Here is a 25,958-nt window from a genome sequence, read left to right as displayed (position 1 = left end):
TTATTACTCTTCATTGCAAGGACTCTATAACTTAAAGGGACATTTCACCTTGGAGAGCTGATAAATGCCCAGAAACTTAAACCAGGCTGGTGTTTTGCTCAGAAGGAATACTCAGGCACGTGCTACAGAACCAGTTATGTAAGGGGGAATACTGTAGATCTGTGTAAGATTGTAAGCTGTTGTGCTGCACTGCAGGCTAGCCGTACCACACACCCATATAGTGATTATTGTTCTTTTATGGTCCATTCACACGTCCATTATAACACTCCGTTTCCGTTCAAATTTAAATCGGAACGTTTTTTCGGATCCATTCATTTCAATTGCCTCTGCAAAAATCTGGACACCAATCACAGTGCTGTCCGAATCACGGAATCCGTTATGTTTTCCTATTTTTGAGTATGTAGATCCTGAAAAATAATTAAACTTGTCCTACTTTCTGTTCGTTTTTCAGGTCCGTTGTCCATTTAAGTCAATGGATCCGCATAAATGCAGATGACATACACAAAACCATCCGAATGTCATCAGATTTTTTGCGGATCCGTTGACAGGAAACAAAAAAGGAAACAAAAAAAAAAATTAAGCCCAGCCCTCTGTGCCTGTGGTGAGAGAAGTCATCTTCTGCTCTCCTGCTCTCCTGCAAAATGGCATATGAAGTGGACCGATTGATCACTATGATCCAGGAACGGTCTTCTCTATGGGATACCAGACAAGAGGCCTACCAAAATAGGTCGCTAAAGGACCGGTGTTGGGAGGAAATTGCCCATGAACTTTTGCCATCCTCCTGGGACTCAGGCAACTTAGCCAAGAGGTAAAAAATAAGTGAGTAAATATATTATAATATGTGTAATTTTACTTTTCCATCTGTCCTAGAGCAGTATACTGTACGTGCTTGTCATTTCTTTGTGCTAATTAGCAAGCTTCCAGACATTCACTGCATTTATCAGAGATTTAAAACCTGTATACCTGCAATTGTAATAAATCTACAACTCCCATCAAGCACTTTTTATTTTTAAAGTTGTAGGCTATAATAGCAATGATGATAGTTGTAGTTTTGCAAAAGTTTGACAAATGCTGATTGAGCATCCCTGTTTTCATTTGTACAAGGTCTATTTTTTTTTGCTCTGCATACATAGATTATTCTCTGTATGAAATGCAATCCAACCAGAGGTTGCATAGCAACCTCAGGTCTAACATTCTAAAGTGCAAGGCCTAGACTTTATGCTTTGCAGACATAGATTATTCCCTGTATGCAATGCATTATAACCAGAGCTTGCATTATTGTTTTAGTCTCTAATAAAAGATTAGCTTTTTATTTTAAAAATCATTAATTGAACAATTATATTTTCTAATATTTTACAGTTAAAGACCTCAAAAAAAGATGGAATTTGTGCATGGACCAATATCGTCGCAAACTCAATCTGAAACAAAAAAGTGGAGATGAGGCGCTCCAGAAAAAGCCCTAACTGTACACAAAGTACTTCGAATTTATGAAGCCAGTCTTGGAGTTACGGAGGTAATAATTTTAGATTTTTTAAATAATAATAAGTTATGCTTTTTGGAAACAAACATGTGCGCCCTGAGTTCGTGCATCAAACCCAAAGGGCTTGTTCACACGACCGTGAGAAGTCCGTGACCATGCTATTGACCGCTAATAGCAGTCTGCATAGCACAGGCACCAACCGTGTGCAAGCCGCGTGGTATCGCGGACCCATTCACTAGAATGGGTCCTCAATCCCTCCGTTCAGCAAAAATATAGAGTATGCTCTATCTTTATGCAGTGCAGAGAGACAGGATAGAACCCCAGAAAGCACACCGTAGTTCTTTCGTAGTGTTCTGTCCCGTGCCTCCGCACTACATCTCCAGGATCACGGACCAATTGAAGTGAATGGGTCCCCGATCCATGATACGGCTGTTGCCCATGTATTGTTAACCCGCTGTATGCAGACGCAATATGGGCAAGGGCTTCACACGGTTGTGTGAACAAGCCCTTTTATAGGGTCACGATGCACGAACATCTGCTGCATGACTACTCATATATAGCAGTCATATCCAATATGCGGCCTTCTAACAGCAGAAAAACTACAATGCATGCCTTACTTATAGTAAACTAACCATGAAAGCTGGGAGTTGTACTTTTTTTTGCTGTAGGAAAGCCTCAGGTTGAAGATAAATGCTGCATAGATGCAGAATTTTAAATTATAAATAGATTAATATATATTTTTTTATTTTTAGCACTGTAGATAATCTGTCTACAGAATCTGCCACAGTTCCAGATCCAGGGACAAGCTCCACCATGAGAGACTCCTGTGGAAATAACTGAGATTTGCTCAGAACCCCAGCCGACTACATGTCAAGACTTTACTGCTGGGTTAAGTACTGCACGTCCAGAGGAACCTGTTCGCCCTTCTACAGGCAGATGACGGCGCAGACCTGCCGCCGATTCTGAATTAGATGTTCGGAACCTCATTGATTCTTGTGTTATCCAATATCTAAATCAGAATCGGTCGGACAGTGTTGAATAGAGAACAATTTGTTGTCTGGCCGCCAGTCTTTTTCGTGTGCCTGTAGAACAGCAAACACGTTGCCTCAGAGCGATTTGTTTGTTAATTGAATTATTTTCAAATTAAAATGAACCAATGGAGATTGCGCATCGTATGGAGTTAATGTGAGATTTAAATCTCAATGTAACAACACCGATGTACAGACTTAACAGGCCCGAACCACCTGTAGTACAAACTCCCAGACCATTTATCCGGGAATTGTACGATCTGTAAAATTTTTTTTTTTTGGGGGGAATACTGTTTTATTTAAAGTTTTTGTTAATATTATATATAATTAATATATTTTAAAATATATTTTACTGTACTATAAAAAAAAAATTTGGAAGATATCTAACGTCTTTTTTTTTATTTTTTTTATTTACAGTATAAATTCTATAATACTTACGGTACCTTGTTGGCTAAGAAGTAAGTTCTTGGTGGATTGCGGGTCTTATTACGTCATGTGTTGTTATAGTTCAAAGATAAACCCTGCATATCCGATATAAAATTATTTAACATATGGAATATTTTTGAGTTCAGCTGTGAACTAGAGCAACTTAATTGATGAAATTTTTATATATATATATATATATATATATATAAAAATAAACGTAATTATTAATGAGGTATTAGAAGGTATTTAAACCAAAATTTTGGATTTTTACTAAATACCTCAGCCCGCAAGCCAAAGTCAAGGCTCCTCATTCTCTTGCGAGTCCCTACTCTAAACTAACAACAGTGGATCTAACTAAACTAAGTAAAATTTATTTTAGGAAAAATTTAGACCAGATTCCAGCTGAAATCATTGACTACCACGGATGGCATCCAACTGCCACTACAATGCCCTTTCAGGGCTGCAGAATTAGTCTGCATAGATTTCCCGAACAGCTAGTCCAGCTGTTCCAGGGCGTCCAGGCTGACTCAGATCTAAACTGACAGGGGATGTCATATTTAGACCTAATTCTGCGTCTGTGGAGGCATTGTGGATCCTGGTGAAGTTGTGTAGTATTACACAAGCCTGTATCACCAGGGTGGCATTGTCCGGATTCATTTGTATGGATGACAAGAATACTCTCCACTTTGTGGACAGTATTCCAAAAGTGCACTCCACATACCGACAGGCGCGAGTCAGTCGATAGTTAAAGATGCACTTCCTGTCATCCAGATCGCGTCTAGGGAAGGGCCGCATCATGTGGGATGACAATGCGAACCCTTCGTCTGTCACGATCACAAATGGAGCCAGCGGACCTGCAGATCCGGGAAGTCTACTGGGCTCTGGCAGGGCAAGCTGGTTTGTTCAAAGCCGCTCACCCATTCTGGAAGCACTAAAGATGCGACTGTCTGAAGTGCTCCCATAGGCCCCGATATCCACAATTACAAACCAGTAGTTACTGTCAGCAAGGGCCATCAGCACTACAGAAAAATATTGCTTGTAATTGAAGTACCGGGACCCTGAGTGAGGTGGCTTCTTCACACGGATATGCTTACCGTCCAGTGCCCCAATGCAGTTAGGAAACTGGTTGGTAAAATCCCTTGGCGATCCGTAGCCAATCTTCCGCTCATTATAGAAAGCTCATTATAAAAGTTAACCCGTAGGTCCTAACAGGAATGATTTACAGCCTACTGATGTAGTAGAGTTAACACTCAAACTCTTAATTCATTGTGATATTCTGTAACAAAAGCCATTGAAAAGCAATTGAATGTGTCAGCTAGTTTAGTTAAAGGGAACCTGTCACCAAAAAAACAGATAGTAAACTGTTAATAGTACCTTACAGTGCTGCAGAGTAGTTTCCTAATGCACTCTTTGATTGTTTAGCCGCATGTAGCCTCCTGGAGAAATCGTTGTTTTATTCAGCCGCTGCCCCCTGCTTCAAGTCAGGTTTGAGGTCAAGGGGGCAGTCGCCTAGGCGTCTCGAATGCTGCTCTCCCCGCCTCCCGCTGCCTTTATTGACACGCCAGATCTCTGTGCCAGGACCGCGCTCCCAGCCCGCATGCGCAGTAAAGGGCTGCTGTAGCGCGATCCCAGCCCCCTTACATACTAGCGCAGTTACAGAAGATGCCGGGTGCATGCGCAGTAGAAACTGAAGCCGGCTGAGTGTACGAGCCGGAGCCGGGATCGCGCTACAGCAGTCCTTTACTGCGCATGTGGGCTGGGAGCGCGGTCCCGGCACAGAGATCTGGCGTCATTACCATGACCATGATAGACCATGTGATTGGACCATGTGATCTGACGTCACCATAGGTCCTTTAGCCGGCAGCTCATGATTAAAGAAGTAAGAAGAGACCGTCAGCTACGCGATCAAGAGGACATGGTGAGTTAATAATTTATTTTTTAACCCTCAATTGACCACCTACTAAGTATTCTGTATTAAAGAATGCTATTATTTCCCCTTATAACCATGTTATAAGGGAAAATAATAACATTTACACAACACCGAACCCAAACCTGAACTTCAGTGAAGAAGTTTGGATTTGGGTACCACAGTCAGTTTTTTATCATGCGCGTGCAAAACGAATTGTACCCAACTGATAAAAACCGAACAACCGAACGCAATCGCAGTCAAAACTGACTACACTTGGCTACCTACTCGCGCGGGTTTGCCGCAGTACACCTGGGACGCATCCTGAACAAATCCGTCACGCCCGTGTGAACTCAGCCTTAATGTCAGCTGATGTTAAAACACACAGTGTAGATATCTTTCTGTCTAAATCAATACATTAGGTGCTAGCAGATACAAGAATAAAGTGGTAATGATTGTTTACACAACAAATAAATAAAAAATAATATAAATAAATCGTAAAGTTTGACCTTAGCATTGCTGCAAAAACAGTACCCCTCTTGTCCATAGGCTACATCTTGTAGATAAGAAAGTACGTTATGAAAGAAACCAAGCAGTTCTTTTTTTCAATGCCTTATAACTAGAGTTGAGCGAACACCTGGATGTTCGGGTTCGAGAAGTTCGGCCGAACATCCCGGAAATGTTCGGGTTCGGGATCCGAACCCGATCCGAACTTCGTCCCGAACCCGAACCCCATTGAAGTCAATGGGGACCCGAACTTTTCGGCACTAAAACGGCTGTAAAACAGCCCAGGAAAGGGCTAGAGGGCTGCAAAAGGCAGCAACATGTAGGTAAATCCCCTGCAAACAAATGTGGATAGGGAAATTAATTAAAATAAAAATTAAATAAATAAAAATTAACCAAAATCAATTGGAGAGAGGTTCCATAGCAGAGAATCTGGCTTCCCGTCACCCACCACTGGAACAGTCCATTCTCAGATATTTAGGCCCCGGCACCCAGGCAGAGGAGAGAGGTCCCGTAACAGACAATCTGGCTTCATGTCAGCAGAGAATCAGTCTTCATGTCATAGCAGAGAATCAGGCTTCACGTCACCCACCACTGTAAGAGTCCATTTTCATAAATTTAGGCCCAGCACCCAGGCAGAGGAGAGAGGTCCCGTAACAGAGGATCTGGCTTCATGTCAGCAGAGAATCAGTCTGCATGTCATAGCAGAGAATCAGGCTTCACGTCAGCCACCACTGCAACAGTCCATTGTCATAAATTTAGGCCCAGCACCCAGGCAGAGGAGAGAGGTCCCGTAACAGAGGATCTGGCTTCATGTCAGCAGAGAATCAGTCTGCATGTCATAGCAGAGAATCAGGCTTCACGTCAGCCACCACTGCAACAGTCCATTGTCATAAATTTAGGCCCAGCACCCAGGCAGAGGAGAGAGGTCCCGTAACAGACAATCTGGCTTCATGTCAGCAGAGAATTAGTCTGCATGTCATAGCAGAGAATGAGGCTTCACGTCAGCCACCACTGCAACAGTCCATTGGCATATATTTAGGCCTAGCACACAGGCAGAGGAGAGAGGTCCCGTAACAGACAATCTGGCTTCATGACAGCAGAGAATCAGTCTGCATGTCATAGCAGAGAATGAGGCTTCACGTCACCCACCACTGCAACAGTCCATTGGCATATATTTAGGCCTAGCACACAGGCAGAGCAGAGAGGTCCCGTAACAGACAATCTGGCTTCATGACAGCAGAGAATTAGTCTGCATGTCATAGCAGAGAATGAGGCTTCACGTCAGCCACCACTGCAACAGTCCATTGGCATATATTTAGGCCTAGCACACAGGCAGAGGAGAGAGGTCCCGTAACAGACAATCTGGCTTCATGACAGCAGAGAATCAGTCTGCATGTCATAGCAGAGAATGAGGCTTCACGTCACCCACCACTGCAACAGTCCATTGGCATATATTTAGGCCTAGCACACAGGCAGAGCAGAGAGGTCCCGTAACAGACAATCTGGCTTCATGACAGCAGAGAATCAGTCTGCATGTCATAGCAGAGAATGAGGCTTCACGTCACCCACCACTGCAACAGTCCATTGGCATATATTTAGGCCTAGCACACAGGCAGAGCAGAGAGGTCCCGTAACAGACAATCTGGCTTCATGTCAGCAGAGAATCAGTCTGCATGTCATAGCAGAGAATGAGGCTTCACGTCACCCACCACTGCAACAGTCCATTGGCATATATTTAGGCCTAGCACACAGGCAGAGCAGAGAGGTCCCGTAACAGACAATCTGGCTTCATGTCAGCAGAGAATCAGTCTGCATGTCATAGCAGAGAATGAGGCTTCACGTCACCCACCACTGCAACAGTCCATTGGCATATATTTAGGCCTAGCACACAGGCAGAGCAGAGAGGTCCCGTAACAGACGATCTGGCTTCATGTCAGCAGAGAATCAGTCTGCATGTCATAGCAGAGAATGAGGCTTCACGTCACCCACCACTGCAACAGTCCATTGGCATATATTTAGGCCTAGCACACAGGCAGAGCAGAGAGGTCCCGTAACAGACAATCTGGCTTCATGTCAGCAGAGAATTAGTCTGCATGTCATAGCAGAGAATCAGGCTTCATGTCAGCCACCACTGCAACAGTCCATTGGCATATATTTAGGCCTAGCACACAGGCAGAGGAGAGGTTCATTCAACTTTGGGTAGCCTCGCAATATAATGGTAAAATGAAAATAAAAATAGGATTGAATGAGGAAGTGCCCTGGAGTCCAATAATATATGGTTATGGGGAGGTAGTTAATGTCTAATCTGGACAAGGGACGGACAGGTCCTGTGGGATCCATGCCTGGTTCATTTTTATGAACGTCAGCTTGTCCACATTGGCTGTAGACAGGCGGCTGCGTTTGTCTGTAATGACGCCCCCTGCCGTGCTGAATACACGTTCAGACAAAACGCTGGCTGCCGGGCAGGCCAGCACCTCCAAGGCATAAAAGGCTAGCTCTGGCCACGTGGACAATTTAGAGACCCAGAAGTTGAATGGGGCCGAACCATCAGTCAGTACGTGGAGGGGTGTGCACACGTACTGTTCCACCATGTTAGTGAAATGTTGCCTCCTGCTAACACGTTGCGTATCAGGTGGTGGTGCAGTTAGCTGTGGCGTGTTGACAAAAGTTTTCCACATCTCTGCCATGCTAACCCTGCCCTCAGAGGAGCTGGCCGTGACACAGCTGCCTTGGCGACCTCTTGCTCCTCCTCTGCCTTGGCCTTGGGCTTCCACTTGTTCCCCTGTGACATTTGGGAATGCTCTCAGTAGCGCGTCTACCAACGTGCGCTTGTACTCGCGCATCTTCCTATCACGCTCCAGTGCAGGAAGTAAGGTGGGCACATTGTCTTTGTAGCGTGGATCCAGCAGGGTGGCAACCCAGTAGTCCGCACAGGTTAAAATGTGGGCAACTCTGCTGTCGTTGCGCAGGCACTGCAGCATGTAGTCGCTCATGTGTGCCAGGCTGCCCAGGGGTAAGGACAAGCTGTCCTCTGTGGGAGGCGTATCGTCATCGTCCTGCCTTTCCCCCCAGCCACGCACCAGTGATGGACCCGAGCTGCGTTGGGTGCCACCCCGCTGTGACCATGCTTCATCCTCATCCTCCTCCACCTCCTCCTCATCCTCGTCCTCCTCGTCCTCCAGTAGTGGGCCCTGGCTGGCCACATTTGTACCTGGCCTCTGCTGTTGCCAAAAACCTCCCTCTGAGTCACTTCGAAGAGACTGGCCTGAAAGTGCTAAAAATGACCCCTCTTCCTCCTCCTCCTCCTCCTCCTCCTGGGCCACCTCCTCTTCCATCATCGCCCTAAGTGTTTTCTCAAGGAGACATAGAAGTGGTATTGTAACGCTGATAACGGTGTCATCGCCACTGGCCATGTTGGTGGAGTACTCGAAACAGCGCAACAGGGCACACAGGTCTCGCATGGAGGCCCAGTCATTGGTGGTGAAGTGGTGCTGTTCTGTAGTGCGACTGACCCGTGCGTGCTGCAGCTGAAACTCCACTATGGCCTGCTGCTGCTCGCACAGTCTGTCCAGCATGTGCAAGGTGGAGTTCCACCTGGTGGGCACGTCGCATATGAGGCGGTGAGCGGGAAGGCCGAAGTTACGCTGTAGCGCAGACAGGCGAGCAGCAGCAGGATGTGAACGCCGGAAGCGCGAACAGACGGCCCGCACTTTATGCAGCAGCTCTGACATGTCGGGGTAGTTGTGAATGAACTTCTGCACCACCAAATTCAGCACATGCGCCAAGCAAGGGATGTGCGTCAAATTGGCTAGTCCCAGAGCTGCAACGAGATTTCGCCCATTATCACACACCACCAGGCCGGGCTTGAGGCTCACCGGCAGCAACCACTCGTCGGTCTGTTGTTCTATACCCCGCCACAACTCCTGTGCGGTGTGGGGCCTGTCCCCCAAACATATGAGTTTCAGAATGGCCTGCTGACGTTTACCCCGGGCTGTGCTGAAGTTGGTGGTGAAGGTGTGTGGCTGACTGGATGAGCAGGTGGAAGAAGAGGAGGAGGAAGCCGAGAAGGAGGAGGTGGCAACAGGAGGCAAAGAATGTTGCCCTGCGATCCTTGGCGGCGGAAGGACGTGCGCCAAACAGCTCTCCGCCTGGGGCCCAGCTGCCACTACATTTACCCAGTGTGCAGTTAGGGAGATATAGCGTCCCTGGCCGTGCTTACTGGTCCACGTATCTGTGGTTAGGTGGACCTTGCCACAGATGGCGTTGCGCAGTGCACACTTGATTTTATCGGATACTTGGTTGTGCAGGGAAGGCACGGCTCTCTTGGAGAAGTAGTGCCGGCTGGGAACAACATACTGTGGGACAGCAAGCGACATGAGCTGTTTGAAGCTGTCTGTGTCCACCAGCCTAAATGACAGCATTTCATAGGCCAGTAGTTTAGAAATGCTGGCATTCAGGGCCAGGGATCGAGGGTGGCTAGGTGGGAATTTACGCTTTCTATCAAATGTTTGTGAGATGGAGAGCTGAACGCTGGCGTGTGACATGGTTGAGACGCTTGGTGACGGAGGTGGTGGTGGTGGTGTTGGTGGTACATCCCCTGTTTGCTGGGCGGCAGGTGCCAACGTTCCTCCAGAGGCGGAGGAAGAGGCCGAGGCGGCAGCAGCAGAAGAGGCCGAGGCGGCAGCAGCAGAAGAGGTAGCAGGGGGAGCCTGAGTGACTTCCTTGGTTTTAAGGTGTTTACTCCACTGCAGTTCATGCTTTGCATGCAGGTGCCTGGTCATGCAGGTTGTGCTCAGGTTCAGAACGTTAATGCCTCGCTTCAGGCTCTGATGGCACAGCGTGCAAACCACTCGGGTCTTGTCGTCAGCACATTGTTTGAAGAAGTGCCATGCCAGGGAACTCCTTGAAGCTGCCTTTGGGGTGCTCGGTCCCAGATGGCGGCGGTCAGTAGCAGGCGGAGTCTCTTGGCGGCGGGTGTTCTGCTTTTGCCCACTGCTCCCTCTTTTGCTACGCTGTTGGCTCGGTCTCACCACTGCCTCTTCCTCCGAACTGTGAAAGTCAGTGGCACGACCTTCATTCCATGTGGGGTCTAGGACCTCATCGTCCCCTGCATCGTCTTCCACCCAGTCTTGATCCCTGACCTCCTGTTCAGTCTGCACACTGCAGAAAGACGCAGCAGTTGGCACCTGTGTTTCGTCATCATCAGAGACATGCTGAGGTGGTATTCCCATGTCCTCATCATCAGGAAACATAAGTGGTTGTGCGTCAGTGCATTCTATGTCTTTCACCGCTGGGGAAGGGCTAGGTGGATGCCCTTGGGAAACCCTGCCAGCGGAGTCTTCAAACAGCATAAGAGACTGCTGCATAACTTGAGGCTGAGACAGTTTCCCTGGTATGCATGGGGGTGATGTGACAGACTGATGGGGTTGGTTTTCAGGCGCCATCTGTGCGCTTTCTGCAGAAGACTGGGTGGGAGATAATGTGAACGTGCTGGATCCACTGTCGGCCACCCAATTGACTAATGCCTGTACCTGCTCAGGCCTTACCATCCTTAGAACGGCATTGGGCCCCACCATATATCGCTGTAAATTCTGGCGGCTACTGGGACCTGAGGTAGTTGGTACACTAGGACGTGTGGATGTGGCAGAACGGCCACGTCCTCTCCCAGCACCAGAGGGTCCACTAACACCACCACGACCATGTCCACGTCCGCGTCCCTTACTAGATGTTTTTCTCATTGTTATGGTTCACCACAACAACAAATATATTATTTGGCCCAATGTATTGTATTCAAATTCAGCGGGATATAAATTTGAGGCCTAGTATTTAGGCGCTGGGTGACCGGTATGGATTTAGTGACAGAATTAGACTTGGAAATGCACAGAAGCGTGTGTGTGTGAAGTTATTCTGAATGACCCAATGTGCACCTTGAATATTATATACCCTTTTAGGGATAGATTTCAAATAGCTCTGATATAGCAGAAACCACTAAATTATGAAATTGTTAAATTGGGAATTGTATTTAAACCCAGAACAAAAAATGTGCTTTGACGGACACTAAATAACTTTCCCAGCCACAACAGGACAGCGTTAACGAGAGATTTAGCAGGATATAAATTTGAGGCCTAGTATTTAGGCGCTGGGTGACAGGTATGGGTTTAGTGACAGAATTAGACTTAGAAATACACAGTAGCGGGTGTGTGTGAAGTTATTCTGAATGACCCAATGTGCACCTTGAATATTATATACCCTTTTAGGGATAGATTTCAAATAGCTCTGATATAGCAGAAACCACTAAATTATGAAATTGCTAAATTGGGAATTGTATTTCAACCCAGAACAAAAAATGTGCTTTGACGGACACTAAATAACTTTCCCAGCCACAACAGGACAGCGTTAACGAGAGATTTAGCAGGATATAAATTTGAGGCCTAGTATTTAGGCGCTGGGTGACAGGTATGGGTTTAGTGACAGAATTAGACTTGGAAATACACAGTAGCGGGTGTGTGTGAAGTTATTCTGAATGACCCAATGTGCACCTTGAATATTATATACCCTTTTAGGGATAGATTTCAAATAGCTCTGATATAGCAGAAACCACTAAATTATGAAATTGTTAAATTGGGAATTGTATTTAAACCCAGAACAAAAAATGTGCTTTGACGGACACTAAATAACTTTCCCAGCCACAACAGGACAGCGTTAACGAGAGATTTAGCAGGATATAAATTTGAGGCCTAGTATTTAGGCGCTGGGTGATCGGTATGGATTTAGTGACAGAATTAGACTTGGAAATGCACAGAAGCGTGTGTGTGTGAAGTTATTCTGAATGACCCAATGTGCACCTTGAATATTATATACCCTTTTAGGGATAGATTTCAAATAGCTCTGATATAGCAGAAACCACTAAATTATGAAATTGTTAAATTGGGAATTGTATTTAAACCCAGAACAAAAAATGTGCTTTGACGGACACTAAATAACTTTCCCAGCCACAACAGGACAGCGTTAACGAGAGATTTAGCAGGATATAAATTTGAGGCCTAGTATTTAGGCGCTGGGTGACAGGTATGGGTTTGGTTAAAGAATTAGACTTAGAAATACACAGTAGCGGGTGTGTGTGAAGTTATTCTGAATGACCCAATGTGCACCTTGAATATTATATACCCTTTTAGGGATAGATTTCAAATAGCTCTGATATAGCAGAAACCACTAAATTATGAAATTGCTAAATTGGGAATTGTATTTCAACCCAGAACAAAAAATGTGCTTTGACGGACACTAAATAACTTTCCCAGCCACAACAGGACAGCGTTAACGAGAGATTTAGCAGGATATAAATTTGAGGCCTAGTATTTAGGCGCTGGGTGACAGGTATGGGTTTAGTGACAGAATTAGACTTGGAAATACACAGTAGCGGGTGTGTGTGAAGTTATTCTGAATGACCCAATGTGCACCTTGAATATTATATACCCTTTTAGGGATAGATTTCAAATAGCTCTGATATAGCAGAAACCACTAAATTATGAAATTGTTAAATTGGGAATTGTATTTAAACCCAGAACAAAAAATGTGCTTTGACGGACACTAAATAACTTTCCCAGCCACAACAGGACAGCGTTAACGAGAGATTTAGCAGGATATAAATTTGAGGCCTAGTATTTAGGCGCTGGGTGACAGGTATGGGTTTAGTGACAGAATTAGACTTAGAAATACACAGTAGCGGGTGTGTGTGAAGTTATTCTGAATGACCCAATGTGCACCTTGAATATTATATACCCTTTTAGGGATAGATTTCAAATAGCTCTGATATAGCAGAAAACACTAAATTATGAAATTGCTAAATTGGGAATTGTATTTCAACCCAGAACAAAAAATGTGCTTTGACGGACACTAAATAACTTTCCCAGCCACAACAGGACAGCGTTAACGAGAGATTTAGCAGGATATAAATTTGAGGCCTAGTATTTAGGCGCTGGGTGACAGGTATGGGTTTAGTGACAGAATTAGACTTGGAAATACACAGTAGCGGGTGTGTGTGAAGTTATTCTGAATGACCCAATGTGCACCTTGAATATTATATACCCTTTTAGGGATAGATTTCAAATAGCTCTGATATAGCAGAAACCACTAAATTATGAAATTGTTAAATTGGGAATTGTATTTAAACCCAGAACAAAAATGTGCTTTGACGGACACTAAATAACTTTCCCAGCCACAACAGGACAGCGTTAACGAGAGATTTAGCAGGATATAAATTTGAGGCCTAGTATTTAGGCGCTGGGTGACAGGTATGGGTTTAGTGACAGAATTAGACTTAGAAATACACAGTAGCGGGTGTGTGTGAAGTTATTCTGAATGACCCAATGTGCACCTTGAATATTATATACCCTTTTAGGGATAGATTTCAAATAGCTCTGATATAGCAGAAACCACTAAATTATGAAATTGCTAAATTGGGAATTGTATTTCAACCCAGAACAAAAAATGTGCTTTGACGGACACTAAATAACTTTCCCAGCCACAACAGGACAGCGTTAACGAGAGATTTAGCAGGATATAAATTTGAGGCCTAGTATTTAGGCGCTGGGTGACAGGTATGGGTTTAGTGACAGAATTAGACTTGGAAATACACAGTAGCGGGTGTGTGTGAAGTTATTCTGAATGACCCAATGTGCACCTTGAATATTATATACCCTTTTAGGGATAGATTTCAAATAGCTCTGATATAGCAGAAACCACTAAATTATGAAATTGTTAAATTGGGAATTGTATTTAAACCCAGAACAAAAAATGTGCTTTGACGGACACTAAATAACTTTCCCAGCCACAACAGGACAGCGTTAACGAGAGATTTAGCAGGATATAAATTTGAGTCCTAGTATTTAGGCGCTGGGTGACAGGTATGGGTTTAGTGACAGAATTAGACTTGGAAATACACAGTAGCGGGTGTGTGTGAAGTTATTCTGAATGACCCAATGTGCACCTTGAATATTATATACCCTTTTAGGGATAGATTTCAAATAGCTCTGATATAGCAGAAACCACTAAATTATGAAATTGTTAAATTGGGAATTGTATTTAAACCCAGAACAAAAAATGTGCTTTGACGGATACTAAATAACTTTCCCAGCCACAACAGGACAGCGTTAACGAGAGATTTAGCAGGATATAAATTTGAGGCCTAGTATTTAGGCGCTGGGTGACAGGTATGGGTTTAGTGACAGAATTAGACTTAGAAATACACAGTAGCGGGTGTGTGTGAAGTTATTCTGAATGACCCAATGTGCACCTTGAATATTATATACCCTTTTAGGGATAGATTTCAAATAGCTCTGATATAGCAGAAACCACTAAATTATGAAATTGCTAAATTGGGAATTGTATTTCAACCCAGAACAAAAAATGTGCTTTGACGGACACTAAATAACTTTCCCAGCCACAACAGGACAGCGTTAACGAGAGATTTAGCAGGATATAAATTTGAGGCCTAGTATTTAGGCGCTGGGTGACAGGTATGGGTTTAGTGACAGAATTAGACTTGGAAATACACAGTAGCGGGTGTGTGTGAAGTTATTCTGAATGACCCAATGTGCACCTTGAATATTATATACCCTTTTAGGGATAGATTTCAAATAGCTCTGATATAGCAGAAACCACTAAATTATGAAATTGTTAAATTGGGAATTGTATTTAAACCCAGAACAAAAAATGTGCTTTGACGGACACTAAATAACTTTCCCAGCCACAACAGGACAGCGTTAACGAGAGATTTAGCAGGATATAAATTTGAGGCCTAGTATTTAGGCGCTGGGTGACAGGTATGGGTTTAGTGACAGAATTAGACTTAGAAATACACAGTAGCGGGTGTGTGTGAAGTTATTCTGAATGACCCAATGTGCACCTTGAATATTATATACCCTTTTAGGGATAGATTTCAAATAGCTCTGATATAGCAGAAACCACTAAATTATGAAATTGTTAAATTGGGAATTGTATTTAAACCCAGAACAAAAAATGTGCTTTGACGGACACTAAATAACTTTCCCAGCCACAACAGGACAGCGTTAACGAGAGATTTAGCAGGATATAAATTTGAGGCCTAGTATTTAGGCGCTGGGTGACAGGTATGGGTTTAGTGACAGAATTAGACTTAGAAATACACAGTAGCGGGTGTGTGTGAAGTTATTCTGAATGACCCAATGTGCACCTTGAATATTATATACCCTTTTAGGGATAGATTTCAAATAGCTCTGATATAGCAGAAACCACTAAATTATGAAATTGCTAAATTGGGAATTGTATTTCAACCCAGAACAAAAAATGTGCTTTGACGGACACTAAATAACTTTCCCAGCCACAACAGGACAGCGGTAACGAGAGATTTAGCAGGATATAAATTTGAGGCCTAGTATTTAGGCGCTGGGTGACAGGTATGGGTTTAGTGACAGAATTAGACTTGGAAATACACAGTAGCGGGTGTGTGTGAAGTTATTCTGAATGACCCAATGTGCACCTTGAATATTATATACCCTTTTAGGGATAGATTTCAAATAGCTCTGATATAGCAGGAACCACTAAATTATGAAATTGCTAAATTGGGAATTGTATTTCAACCCAGAACAAAAAATGTGCTTTGACGGACACTAAATAACTTTCCCAGCCACAACAGGACAGCGGTAACGAGAGATTTAGCAGGATATAAATTTGAGGCCTAGTATTTAGGCGCTGGGTGACAGGTATGGGTTTAGTGACAGAATTAGACTTGGAAATACACAGTAGCGGGTGTGTGTGAAGTTATTCTGAATGACCCAATGTGCACCTTGAATATTATATACCCTTTTAGGGATAGATTTCAAATAGCTCTGATATAGCAGGAACCACTAAATTATGAAATTGCTAAATTGGGAATTGTACTTCAACCCAGAACAAAAAATGTGCTTTGACGGACACTAAATAACTTTCCCAGCCACAACAGGACAGCGGTAACGAGAGATTTAGCGGGATATAAATTTGAGGCCTAGTATTTAGGCGCTGGGTGACCGGTATGGATTTAGTGACAGAATTAGACTGGGATATGGCCAAAAAATAACCACACTATTGCTGGTTAAATGCACTTGGTGACGGGCGCAGCTTGCCCCTGATTTAGTATATGGCCAAAAAATGAACAGACTATTGCTGGTTAAATGCACTTGGTGTCACAGCTTGACGCACCACACTACTGAGGGTTAAATGCACTTGGTGACGGGCGCAGCTTGCCCCTGATGTAGTATATGGCCAAAAAATGAACAGACTATTGCTGGTTAAATGCACTTGGTGTGACAGCTTCACCCTGATGTAGGCTTTAGCCAAAAAACAACCACACCATTGAGGGTTAAATGCACTTGGTGACAGGCGCAGCTTGCCCCTGATTTAGTATATGGCCAAAAAAATGAACAGACTATTGCTGGTTAAATGCACTTGGTGTGACAGCTTCACCCTGATGTAGGCTTTAGCCAAAAAACAACCACACCATTGAGGGTTAAATGCACTTGGTCGCAGCTTGGATGCACTTGGTCGCAGCACCGCACAAGACACAAAATGGCCGCCGATCACCCCAGAAAAAAGTGACTGACAAACGGTCTGGGCAGCCTAAAAACAGTGAGTGAGCATTTGAATTTCAGCAGCTCAATGATGCACAGCTGCAGATCGATCGATTAATCAAGTGAAGTCCTTTGGAGGAGTTAATCTGCCTAATCTCGCCCTACTGTCGCATCCGCAACCTCTCCCTACGCTAATCAGAGCAGAGTGACGGGCGGCGCTATGTGACTCCAGCTTAAATAGAGGCTGGGTCACATGGTGCTCTGGCCAATCACAGCCATGCCAATAGTAGGCATGGCTGTGACGGCCTCTTGGGGCAAGTAGTATGACGCTTGTTGATTGGCTGCTTTGCAGCCTTTCAAAAAGCGCCAAGAAAGCGTCACAAAAGCGCCAAGAAAGCGACGAACACCGAACCCGAACCCGGACTTTTACGAAAATGTCCGGGTTCGGGTCCGTGTCACGGACACCCCAAAATTCGGTACGAACCCGAACTATACAGTTCGAGTTCGCTCATCCCTACTTATAACCTTTCGAACCATTATTTGAAAGAAGGAAATGCTCAAGATGATTTTTATATTTGGCTTTCAGACAAATTTCTGTTAACTGGTCTTTTCCTGAGGAAATGACGTATCCTTTAAAATTGAAGCGTAGCATTTATGATCACAATGCAGCATGCAGCGGTTTGCATTATCTGCTGACTGCTTTCCTTTCAAATTTCACATCTGAAGAAGAGAGTTTGATTTCTTCACTCAGCGTAAATCAGCGTCCCAGACTTTAGGCTTTCAATTACAGCTCTGGCATTGTTTATAAATCAAAATGATACCAGTTAAGAGAAAGTGGTCTCCAGAGACACATATTGCCCTGGCTGGGATTGCAGGAAATGGCTGGTTAAGCTCTGACGATATAGCAGCGTTATAGAAGAGGAGAGGGCAGAGACAGACACTGCAAATTTACACTAATGGACTTCTGTTAATTAGGAGTCTGTACAGGTCAATGAAACCAGTTATTTCTCAGCTGTTTTAGTTCCTTTATGTCATCTTGGATGAATATAAGAAGACTTAATAAACACACAGAATTAGAGTATCATATGTAAACATTCTTTCTGGGATTCAAAACCTTTATAGTAATAGCAGGCAGCGGAGTGGCATGCAACATGCTGAATGTGGTTCTACTGGGGCCATAACTGCTATTTAGCTAGGTTATTTCTTTTACGGCTTCACAATATTTGTGCAGGAAGGTCTAGAACTGTAAAATAAGCTCAACCTTTTGAGTTTCTATAAAGAATTAGACAAATTTGCATGAACATAATTTTTTAAAGGTGTTAAGCAAATGGCATTTATCATGTAGAGAAAGTTAATACAAGGCACTTACTAATGTATTGTGATTGTCTATATTGCCTCCTTTGCTAGCTTAACTTATTTTTCCTATCGCAATATACATTGATCTTTTCAAGGGATAACGGCCACTGGAATGGGAAGCTGTTGTGCATGTGTGCCTATGCACACACCAATGGTTCCCATCACCAGGGAGGCCAGCGCTTTTTCTTATAGTTTGCAGGTACGGCCAACCACTGTAACCACTGGAAACAAGCAGTGTATAACATGATGGAAAAAGGAGGCAATATGGACAATCACAGTACATTAGTAATTGCCACGTATTAACTTTGTCTACATGATAAATCATATTTGTTGAAGTGAACCAACCACTTTAACTGCTTCCCTCCAAAATCATTTAAATGTACACAAAGGTGTAGCTAGGCTTTCTGTCACACAGGGCAAAGATTTAGTTATCCTGTCCCAGTCTTGTATCGTAATAACATGGTAAAACACATAGTAGCTTGTTGGTGCCCCCAAGCCCCCAGTACCTGAAGCACAGCCCTGCCTGCTCCTCAAGCTAAGCCCATTTATGTACATCAAGATACTAGAGTCACAAAAGTGATGCCCACACAATCACTTGCTGGAAAACAGCTGTCACCTTCAGGAAAGATTTTTTTTTTTTTATGCCAGCCACTTAAAGCTCCCTACAGACTGTTTCTGTTTGAAGGGAACCTGTCACCAGTTTTATGGTGTCCTAATTAAGGGCAACATAAATAAGTGACTGATTATCTTAGCAAAATGCTGGGTCACTTTCTTTAATTGACTCAGTCAATCTTGTATTGAAAAGCTCCAGCTCATAATGATGAGTCCTGAATATTCATGAGCTCCTGACTCTCCCCGCCTACCTGGTGCTGATTGACAGTTATTTTCCATATGAATCAGCAGCAGGTGGGCAGGAGAGTGGCAATAGCTGTGAATTAAAAAAACGCTGGACTCACTGACATCACGCTGGACTCAAATCAGCTCATTAGCATGTGGCATGTGGCATCTTTGTGTGTATATTATGAGGTAACCATCTGTCACACCAGTAAGTGAATACATCTAAGGCACTTTTTAGTAGTTAATGATTGTATATAATTACACTGATGGGCCTCAGAAGGGTGTTCTTTTTACCTCTGCCGGCATCCGGCAAGTTTCTAATCTTGTAGCCACTTGGAATAGCACAGTAGACTGTGCTTTTAAGTCAGCAGTATATATTTTTAACATGGTCATTGGCCACCTAATGTATGTGGGTACCGGGTGGCATCCTGTTTATGGGTTCATTTAACCATTGCACATGGGGCATTCTTGGTGCCTGTGGTAAGCAAACACAAAATACCCAGTCTGAGAAGAGCTTAACCACTCCTAAAATGAGATCAATGCTGATTACAATGCCTTGTCTCTTGCTTGCATGCTCTGGAATTGAGTAACAGAGGTCTCTGCTGCTGTCTATTCCCGAATTAATGGCTATTAGGGAATACAACAGAAATATACATATGCCTGATCATTTTATGCAGACGAAATGATGTAATTTTATTTGGACATGTGGTATTACAGTATATGATAGCTTACAAAATGCTTAAGAGTTGGAGCCTTCTAATTACTGTTATTTTCACCCTCGAAGGTGCACTTTTCCCAGCAAAAGTGGGGGGAATGGCAGTGCATCTTATAGGGCAAATACTAATGACTGCTTCCATTATGGAAGCGGTCATTAGCACATTAAAAGCGGGGAGCAGTGAATATATTGCTCCTTTTGCTAGCAGAACTCACCACTCCTTGGTCTTCTTCTGCCAGTGTTGCACACTGTGCTCTGATCTGCGCAAAGTGTGTGGACATAGGTGCGCTCACCTCATGCTGTGTGATATTGAGTCACAGCACAGCGCAGCAGGAAGAGCGATAGATCTCCCGAGTTGATGTGCTGTCCGGAACCGGAGAGGTGAGTTTATTTATTTATTTATTTTTCTGTGTGTGAGCTGAGGTCTGAATAATTTTCAGGGGTCTGATCTGAGGTCTGGGGGTCTAACATTGAGAGTCTAATCTGACATATGATTAACATTGGAGGTCTCAATGGGGGTCTGATTTCAGATCTGATTAATATTAAGGTTCACATCTGAGGTCAGATTAACATTGGCAATCTAATTGAGGGTTTGAACTTAGGTCTTATTAACATTGAGGGTCTGATCTGAGGTCTGATTAACATTCGGTGTCTGAGCTGAGGTCTGATTAAGGCCTATTGAACATGACCGTATGGCTTTTTCAGTCGTTCACTGGATCCTTATCATGATGCTACAGATTCATAAGGAGATGTGGCCTTGCTATGTGCACCAAAACTAGAATTAGAAAATGCCAAAAGGATAAGAGTCCAAGATTTTTTCTTTTCACAAATATGTGACCGTTCATGTGAGAGGCTCAAAAACTGTAACAGTGAAGACTTCAGGACATGAGAAAACCCGTTACACAGTTGTGTTGTCCTGCTGTGCAGATGTGACCAAACTGCCACCAGTGCTGATTTTCAAGAGGCGATTCCAAGAGGCATTTTTGTGCATGTACAAAGGGTGGATGGACGAAAAATGGCATGAGAATATGGGTCGACAAAGTGTGGTCCAAATTCCTTGGAGGGCTTCTGAAGAAACCGTCCCTACTGGTGCTTGACCAATTTAGGGCACATATCAGTGAACCCACAAAAAAGAGATTCAAGGACGTGAACACTCATCTAGCAGTCATTCCTGGGGGGATTACCAGCCAGCTGCGGTCTTTGGATGTTTCAATCAACAAGCCATTTAAGGTTTTTATGTTAGAGGAGTGGAATAAATGGATGGCTGCTGAGAATCACAATCTTACACCCAAGTCTGTGAGTTGGTGAAGTCATCATTAGTTTTGATCAAGCACCAAAGTGCTCTGGTGCTCGGGCTGTACTCCTCGGGATGCTCGGGTGCTCCTGGGATGCTCAATGGGAGAACCTGAGCATTAAACCAGACACCCCCTGCTTTGAAGAGCTGTGGACATGGGTTGCTAGATGACCACAGCCCACGTCCCCTTTAAAAGTAAGATTAGAAGAGCGGTGATTCCTGAATTTCTAGCACAAGAAGATGCTGCAATTTTTTGTTTGCAGGAATGTGGTCTGTGTGAAGTAGTAAGAGAAGAAAAATAGATGCATGGAAAGTCTGTGTGGTCTGGGAGTGTTTTAAATAAAAATGATGGTGTTGGCTTCTTAGTTAAAGGGAGAGATGTATCTTTAGTAAGCTACATGGTAATAAAAGAAGGGAGGTGTATATTAGCAATTTTTCAATTAATATTTACGCACCTATAAATATGAATGAACGGAAACTTTTGTTTGAGAAGGTAAGATTATTTATCCCTGGGAGAAAGCCAGTAATTCTTGCGGGAGATTTTAATTGTGATTTAGATAAGAGTCACATTGATGAGTCTGGGAAAGGGTTAATAGACTTACTTTTGGATTTTAAATTATGTGATATGCAAAATTTATGTAAAGTTGAACCTAAATTGAAGACCTATCATCCGGATAGTGGCAGATTTTATAGCAGGTTAGACTATTGTTTTGTATCACAAAATGTGTGTCCTTTAAGTTATAAACAGAAAGAAGTTGTTTTTCGGATCATGAATGTGTGATATGTGAGTTGGATATAGAATCAAGAGAAGTGTATGGACGTAGGTTATGGAAATTAAATGTGAGTTTGTTAGAAAATGAGGATGTTATAATGGATTATAGAAGATTGTATGAAAGTTGGTATAAGAGAAAGAGTGAGTTTAGTGATAGTGGTGGGATTGGGTGAAAAAGAAAACACGTTTAAAAAAAAAAGAATTTAGGTTATAAAATAGCGAAAGCAAAAAGAGAGCAGTATGTAAGATTGAATGCTAGGCTAAGGTATTTGTATAAATTAAGAGAGGGGGTGTTGATGTAAATGAGGATATTGTGAGAGTGAAACGTGAGATTAAAGAATTTTTTATCGAAAAAAGGAAGAAGTATCATTTATAGGGCAAAATTTAAAAATTTGGAGATTTTTTAAGAAGGTGTTTGCAAAGAGGCAGTGCATAAATGTATGTTATAATCAGAGTGGTAATGAGGTGAATGGAGATGAAATGAAAGAAGAAGTTGAAAATTTTTATGAAGAATTGTATGCTGAGAAATGGAGGGATGAAAGGTTGGAAGGGGATGTGTTAAGTGTGATAGATAAGAGCTTGAATGAAGAATAAAGAGTGGGGATTATGAGGGATATAACAAGTAATGAAATATGGAGCGTGGTTAGTAGTATGGCAGCAAATAAGACACCAGGGTAGGATGGTCTTCTGGTTGAATTCTTTAGAAAGATGTGGGATGTGGTAGGAACTGATGTGGTAGCATTATATAAGTTTATGTGGATGAATGGAAAAATGGCTGATAGTATACGGTCAGGGGTGATTACCTTGATTCCCAAAAAAGGTGACTAAAGATTTAAGGAATTGGCAACCTATAACGTTACTTAATTGTGATTATAAGATTTACGCGAAGATGTTTGCAAATAGAATGAAAGAGTGATAGGGGAATGACAGTGTTGTGTGATACCAGGAAGGAGGATTCATGAAAATATGTGTATGTTGAGAGATTGTTTGTAGGACTGTATGGAGAGGAAGAAGAAGGTGTTTTGTTAAGTTTGGATTTTGAAAAAGCATATGATAGGTTGGCTCATAAGTTTGTGTATAAAGTGTTGTTAATAATGGGATTTCCAGCTGAGTTTGTGTGGAAAGTGAGAAGTATGTATGATAGAATTTTCAGTCGAGTGTTGAATAGTTGTATAGGTAGAAGAGTAAATGTGTTTTCAGGGGTGAGGCAAGGGTGCCCATTGTCACCTATTGTGTTCATATGTGCAATTGAACCATTGTTGTGTTTGTTAAGGAAAGATAAGGTGATACGTGGAGTACAAATACTAGGAGGTGGTGGGAGTGAATGGAAGGTGAGTGGTTATATGGATGATGTGTTTGTGTTATGTGATTCCAAGTGTTCAGTAGGACGGGTGAAATTGTTAGTGTCTATATTTTGTGGAGCATCTGCTTTTCGTGTTGGAATAAGAGTGAATGTAAAGCATTTGGAGGAGTGATTGAGAGGAATGTGGGAGTTAGTGTGGGAGTTGGCATATAGCCTTTGTGTGGTTGTCTATTGTATGTCATAGATAATAGGAGTCCAAAACGTATCCAGCCATCCTATTAATGCTGTTTCCAGACCATTTTGATGGGTTTTCCATCAACTTCTAACCTTTTTTTGTGAACCAGACATCCTCTTCTCTTCCGAGCAGGGGGTGTCTGAGTTTCTCCCATTGACTTCCATTATGCTCGGGTGCTCGGCAGAGCACTCGAGCACACTGATGTATTCGGCATGAGCACACAAGCACTTTGGTGCTCGATCAACATTAATGATGACTAGTGTTGATCGAGCATGCTCAGCTAAACATCATTTCGGCTTGAGCATCTCGATGATCGGTACAAGATGGTATTTGGCCAAATACTGCATGCGCTCGAGCGCAATGCTCGAGTTTCATCCCCACACATTCTTCAGAGCAGAAGGTGCCTGGTTTGATGCTCGGGTCTCCCATTAACTTTCATTGTATTCAATTGTACTCAAGCACCCGCAGTATTCAGCCGAGCACTACAATGTGCAGAGCATAGCGATGCTCGAGCTGAACAGCAGTTCGGCCGATCATGCCCGCTCAATACTAGTCATCATGGCAGTTAGTGAAGGATGAAACAGTTCTAAAATCCTTAAAAAAATGTTGCATCAGTAATGTATTGGACAGTTCTGAGGATGGTGTCCTGTATGAAGACAACAGTGATAGTGAGACCACTGATAGTGAGAAACTGAGCTTGAGATCGGACAGTAGTGAGGAGTTTTTGGGGTTTCCAGATGACTAGAGGTGTATTGTACTAAATCTTTTCTTGCCGTTACTTACAGTAATAATGGTTCTTAATGCTGTTGGTATGTCCACACATTACACGTTATTTTATTAAAATATTTTAGCCCACCTTTTAGTTTGAATTATTTTTTTCACCATTTTCCTCCTCTGAAAACTAGGTGCTTCTTATCAAGTGAACCGCCTTATAAAGTGAAAAATACGGTAGTTATTGCTTTGAATGTAGAGTTAATAAAGTACTTTTTTTCTTGCAAGGGTTATTAATCTATTGGTTTGACTTTCATATATTACTAAAGCATTTTCTACTTTATTGACTCTCTATTAGATTACTTCAACTCATAATTTTCTACTGAGAACTCATACTGGTCTAACAGTAGCTCAAATCTCTATCTGTAAATTGAAGCTAATTTTTATTCCAGGGCCTTGACGTACCAGATAAGCTTCATTTAAGTTTTAATACACTAGTTTTAGCCATAATGGCCCACTTGTCACACGGTTCTCTTATTGGTAGATGAACAATTAAAATCTTCCATTCACCCCCTTGACCAATTAGTGAGTGTTTCTGTAGGTACAGTATGATGGTGTCACTAACCTATATTTGAATGGAATCTCTATTGCTGCTCCATCAAATACTATAAGGCCTCATTAGTGCAAGTTTCTTTCTTTTAGTTCTAGCCTAGAAATTAGTTCACACGGCAGATTTTGCAAAATCCGACATAGATGTTGGCAGAACCTGCCAAGGTAGACATCATAGCATTTTTTTATTTGAATCGTGCAGACTCACTTGCATCACCACTCAATGGAGCTAAACTGTCCAGATTCAGTTCTCCTTCAGGTGGCTTTTTTGCATGGATTGTGAGCCACATTTTGATGACAGAAAAAGTCAAGGGAGCCTTAACGTTGCAGTAGCAGACCATTATTAAAAAAATAAAAAGAGGATACATAGTAATGATTAGGAATCAAAATGCAGTGTAATCTGAAGGCAAAATGTTATAGAACAGGAGGAGCTGAGCAGGTTGATACTGAAAACTTGTAATTTAGTCATTGAAATCTCTGCTCTTTCTGAGCTCAGTAGCCAAGAGGGTAGACTTGTCTGCGACCGACAGCTAGTTATACACACTCATACAGGAAAGTCTGTCAATCACACATAAGGCCGCCCACTTAACTTCTTAGCATTTTTGTGGTGATCAGTTATCTTTAAAGGAAGTGCCTCATGAAATCAACACCTTTCAAAAATGAAACTGGCAAAGTAAAGCAATCTGCTGTTATGACTAGATGAAGTCATGGGAAGCCACAAAAATATGTCACTACGTGGCGAACATTAAAATTAACTGCCATTTAGGTAATGCATTAAAGATGACCTGTCACTTTTTTAAAATGCAGCGCAATCTTCCGGCAGTATGTTATAGGGCAGGAGAAGCTGAGCAGATGTATAGTTTTATGGAAAATTATTCTGTTTAACTTGTAATTTACAATCTCTTCTTAAGATCTATAGCCAAGCTGGCGGACCTGTCATTGATTAACAGCTATCTATGTATACATACTTAAACAGAAAAAGCTTTCAATCACTGATAGGACCACCCATTCAGTTACCAATCTCAGAAAGAGCAGAGATCATAAGGAATAAATTACAAGTTATGTTGAATAATTTACCAAAAAACAATATATTCCAGCACTCCCCTAATATTCCCCCTTTAGCCTCTGTACAGAGCCCTGGACTTCACTGCAGTGGAACAATCAGACTGTCCCCTCCTGGGAAAGTCCTTGTATAGT

The sequence above is a fragment of the Bufo gargarizans genome, chromosome 3 (assembly GCF_014858855.1).
Source record: "Bufo gargarizans isolate SCDJY-AF-19 chromosome 3, ASM1485885v1, whole genome shotgun sequence".
Lineage (NCBI taxonomy): Eukaryota > Metazoa > Chordata > Amphibia > Anura > Bufonidae > Bufo > Bufo gargarizans.
The sequence above is the reverse complement of the archived record's forward strand: the minus strand, read 5'-3'. Positions refer to the sequence as shown.